Source organism: Octodon degus, unplaced genomic scaffold (assembly GCF_000260255.1).
Source record: "Octodon degus isolate 3935 unplaced genomic scaffold, OctDeg1.0 scaffold00005, whole genome shotgun sequence".
Taxonomy (NCBI): Eukaryota; Metazoa; Chordata; class Mammalia; order Rodentia; family Octodontidae; genus Octodon; species Octodon degus.
Genome location: NW_004524581.1, coordinates 26,825,489 through 26,830,591, shown reverse-complemented (window position 1 = coordinate 26,830,591; position 5,103 = coordinate 26,825,489).

Below are 5,103 nucleotides of genomic sequence, written 5' to 3'. Positions count from 1 at the left end.
TTTAAAAAAAAAAAAAAAGAAAATGAATGTTGGGAAGAGGGTGCTTATTTGGGTTGGAGTTTTCAGGAAAGATCTCTAAAAGAGACACTTAGGAGGTACCCAAAACATGGCGGGAGTTGGCCTTCTGGGACAGGAGGAATCTTTCAAGCAGAGGAATCAAAATATACAAAGACCTAGAGGGGTAAAAACTTGGAAGGCTCAAGAAAGGAGAAGGACAGAGAAGGAGGGCTTGGGTGGGTGTGAGTGGGCAAAAGGCCCCCTTCCTTTCTCAGCACCGACCCCAACACCCTCCACTGTGTCAGAGTTTCTGTGCCAGAATATCTGTCGCGGCCCCGAAGTGCCACCCTATACGCCTGCCACTGGCTGCCTCTCATTCGCCACCAGCCCTCTGCTCGCTTGTTTAGGTCATTTGGTGCCAGCTTTTCCTCTGTCCCAGAACTCTCAGAAATCTAGGATTTCAGAGCTGGGAGGTCCTTCAGGGCCATTTATCTCATTCCTTTGCTCAGTGTTTTCCTGAGGAGAAATGAACTTGCTAAGACCCGGATGGGCAGCCGGTAAAGAGGAGGATCTACTCTCTTGAGAGTGTTCTAGGTGACCAACATCACGGCCCTGCATGGCTGTGGAATATGCCACGAGAGATCAGGGAAATGCCAGGAGGAGTCCTTCCTTGTCACTAGGCTACAGTGCCTCCGAGGGGCTGAGTGGATAATTTTCTGTTCATGTTCCAGATGGGGAAACTGAGGCTAACAAAAGGAACAAAACTAGGGCTTCCTACCCTCTGAGTGTTGCCGGTTCTCAGAGTAGATGACTTCTTGCTGCCATACCTGAGATTTCTAAGGGTTTGGGACACATCAGTGTGACAGGTTGGCTCACAAGAAGAGACTACTCAAGCTCGTTCAAGTACAGGAGTGGGACTGAGGATGGACAGAGCGGGACAGACACTGCAATCCTAACGGGTGGCAGCAAAGATGCTTTTCCTCAGTCAGGGCTCAAGGTAGCTCTAGGAGCATCAGCCGTAGAAGCTTATGGCTCCTCCCCTGAGGTAAAGATGACCATAAAGCCCCTGTCCTGTAGAGAGCCAGAGGCTAATTCCCTCCCCTCTGAATCTGGAGAGAGGAATCTTTCCTCTGAAGGTTCCAAAAACCGGGCGTGGTGGCGCATGTGTGTAATCCCAGTGCTGGTGAAGCTGAAAACACAAGAATCACCATGAGTCCAAGCTGCATGGTGAGACCCTGTACCCAATACATTTAAAAAAAAAGAAAAAAAGAAAAAAAGAAACCACGATAGAATATGACACGTTCTCCTGCAAGCCCTGAGCTACCGTGTGTCCCACTCCCTTGAGACAGCAAAGCCTAGCCCTCAGCCCTTCCCCCCCTCACCAAAGCAACTGAAGATGTGGACCTGCAGCCACCTTGACACCTCCAGCCAGCCCAGCTGCGAACTGATACCTCTGTCGAAGCTGCATGGAACAGAAGAATTGCTCTGCCAATTCTGCCTGGATTCCTGAATCAAAAAGTCATGGGATAAGATGAAATAATTGTTGGAAGCTCCTCAGGTTAAGGGCCATTTGTTATGAGAACAATGAATAACCCCCCACTATCTGTGTTCTTACAACCCACCCAGTTCCTTTTGTGATTCAGGAATTCTGCTCTCTCTCTCTCTCTCTCTCTCTCTCTCTCTCTCTCTCTCTCTCTCTCTCGGTTTCAGCTTTCCAGGTATCATGACCTCTCAGCTCCATTTCCCTAGGGCTCTTCCAGTGGGGCAGCTGCCAACATTCACTGATGCAGGAGTAGGGAAGATGGCTCAGTGGAATAAGTGCTTCCCTGGCAAAAGCAAGGGCCTGAGTTCAATCCCTGGTTCCGCCAAAAAAAGAAAGGAAAATATGCACTGATGCAGCCTCTCTAGAGGATGGGCTGACTGGACACCCCCACCATTTGTGTCAAGCCATACATACACCACTGGTCAACCTGTTGATTGGCTGCCTTCAGGTCAGATGCTATATATGCTTCAATCAGCTGGGTTGGAGAAAGGGATCATGGGTAGAAAACATGGCTCCCTAAGGAGCTGCCATTTCTAGAGAGCTCATGCATGGGCACCCTAGCAGGAGCAGGGGGCTGACAGGCACCATAAAGGTATCTCCTTGAATCTTTGCTCTTTCACCTTCTAGTGACTATCTATTTCAGGGTGACAGCTGTGGTAGGTGCACCATGAAAGGCCTTCAGTTGTCCCTGTCAAAGGGCAATCCTAATGCAAACTACTCAGATATGACAGGAAACTGAGGTGCAGAAAGATGGTATGGTCACTGTAGCTCATAAAACTCAGGAGGGGAAGGACCTGGAGGTAAATCCCAATTTTTGGCTCCTGGTGCAGTTTTCATTCACATCGGCCAGATGTGCTCTTTATCTTCCCGCTAGGAATTGTTCTGTTTTAATCCCAGCTGGTCCCTAGAGACAGGTAGAAGCAGGATCCTTTCCTGATGCGGCTCAGGCTCCAGTCCTCTGCTTCAGATGGAAATTGTCCCTGGTCCTGCTTTTCTATTTCTGGCTGCCTGACCTTTTTGCATATGTCCTTTGTTGAAAGCTACTATAACACCTTTTCAGAAAGAGGCTGGGTATAAATAAATCCAAGAAAAAAGCCGAAACTCTTCTCCTTGAAGTCACCCCGAGCCAGGTGGAAGCGACTCTTCATACTGTTTCTCCAGTTCCCTGCTCCCAAATTCATCTTTCCCGGGCAGGCAGCCCCGCCAGTGCCCAGCATGGCTTCTTGCTCTAGGGTCAACTTGGCAGGACCCCAGATGCAAATCCTGCCTTGAATTCATCACCCTGCCTTTCCAGCAGTTTAGGTCTCCTCTGAGGATTCTGTGAGCTTCCTATCCCTTGTCACCTGAGGCCAACAGAAGCTCGACCGACAGGACTCTGCACTTTATGAGGTTTCACCGCACTGCTACACACTGACCTAAGCACACACCTCTCTCCTCCCCACACACCCCAGAACCACCCACCAACTTACCCTCATCTGAGAGCTCTTAGAAGGAGGAAGAAACATGAATCAGAAGACTGAGTGTGCCAGGTGGCCTGGCAGTGGGGAGAACTGCTGCCATTTGAAGCTACCTGTAAAATATGGTTGAGAGAGAACGCAGGTTAAAAAAGAACAGGCCTAGTACTATCTCATTTTTTAAAATATAAGTGATCTTTGCATGTATGTGTTTTTTTTTTTAAAGTCTGAAAGACTACTCACTGGATGTAAATAGCAGTAGTGAATTTCTGAAACTTCTGGTGTGCATCTTTAGGCTTTCTGTATTATCCGAATATTTTTACATCAACTTGTGCTATTTTTAAAAAACCATTCCAGGCATGATGTTGTATGGCTGTAATCCCAGCACTTAGGAGGCGGAGGCAGGAGGATCTCCATGAGTTCGATGTCAACCTGGGCTACATATGAGTTCAAAGCCACCCTGAACTACACAGGAGACCCTGCCTCAAAAACAAAACAAACTAAACAAACAACCCAGGAAAAATCAGAAAACAAAAGCAAGAAGTCATCAAGAATCATAGACTAGAAACACGTTCAGTTTCTTAACATTATTTTTTAGAACTATATATTATAGAGTTTGGGGAATTTTTTTCTTTTTTTTAATGTATTTGGTACAGGGTCTTGCTATGCAGTTCGGACTAGTAGTGATCCTCCTATTTTCAGCCGCTCCAGCACTGGGATTATAGACATGTGCCACCATGCCTGGTTTTAGTGGCCAGCTCGGCACACCCAGGGTGGAGCGGGCACGGCCAGGGATCCAATCCCGGTCCCTGCACTTGCCTAAGTAGGCGCTTAGACTGCTGAGCCGTCTCCGCGGCCCTGGGGAAAGGCAATGAATCTCACATATTTTCCTCCTGATTTACTCAAATAAAAGCACTCACACAATTGGGAGAAGAGGGAGAATTGGACTGAGTTGATCAGGGGCTGCAGGGTAGAAACGTGGAACCAAGTTTTGAACAAGAGAAACCCCAAGGAGAATGATGCTACTTCTGGAAACAAACACTGCCTTTGACTGTTCGGGCCAAAGCCCGGAGAAGATGCGTGCACGCATGCGTATGTGTGCGCGCGCGGCGACTGCGTCTGCGCGAGTGTATTCCATGCCACCTGCGAGGGCCTGCAGCGGACTTGACCATGTAATTAGTTACAAAGCGAGCGGCTAATGGAAATGCCCTGGGTCAGTGGCTGCCGCAATCAAAAGCAAGAGCCCAGGAGCGGCAGGACGGAGCTGCAGCTGCTCTGCATTTGCTATTCGTCTCCTTCTTCCTCAGGCTCTCTTCTCCTCACTAAGACTTAGGGCCTGAGACTTAGACCGCTGAGCCCTCTCCGCTGCCCTGGAGAAAGGTGTTGAAACTGAGGATGGGGCAAAGAGAAAAGGGGAAGAGGAATCTGACCAGCCCCGACTCCCTGTTCCACCATTTCATCCTCAGCCTCCCTTGTGCTTTCTCTTTTGGCTCAAAAATGTCAGGTTTCTCAAGCGCTGAAAAGCAGGCGACAGAGGGAAGAATCAGTAGGCTAATGATTCTGAGACATTAGTTAGAAAACTCCAATGTACATGTAAGAACAAGAAAATTAGCTGGCTAGGATGGTGCACGCAGGTAATCACAGCTACTTGGGAGGCCGAGGCAGGAGGATGACAAGTTCGAGGCCAGCCTGAGCAGCTTAGCAAGGTCCTGTCTCAAAGCAGTTAAAGAAGAGCTGGAAATGCAGCTCAGTGGTAGAGTACTCGTCTGGCATGGGCAAGGTCCTGGGTTCGGTCCCCATGCTTCAAAAAATGAAAAGAAGAATAGTTCCTGTCCTGTGCACAGCCCCTCATACCAGTTTCTGTTTTCACGATCAAGCTCACCCCGTAAGGGCACCAGTGGGGTGCAAGACCCTAAAGGAAGAAAATGAAAATCACAGTGCTTTCCAGGATCCTCTGGGGCTCTTGGACTGAATTTTTCTGGATCTGCTCCAGGAAGGGGACTGCAGGGAGCAGGTGGGCTCTCAAGTGGCCGTGTGAGGGTAGAATGCGGGAAGAGGAAACCAACACTGTCTGCCCCCCTGTGGCTGGGCCAGTCCTGGAAGCAGCCA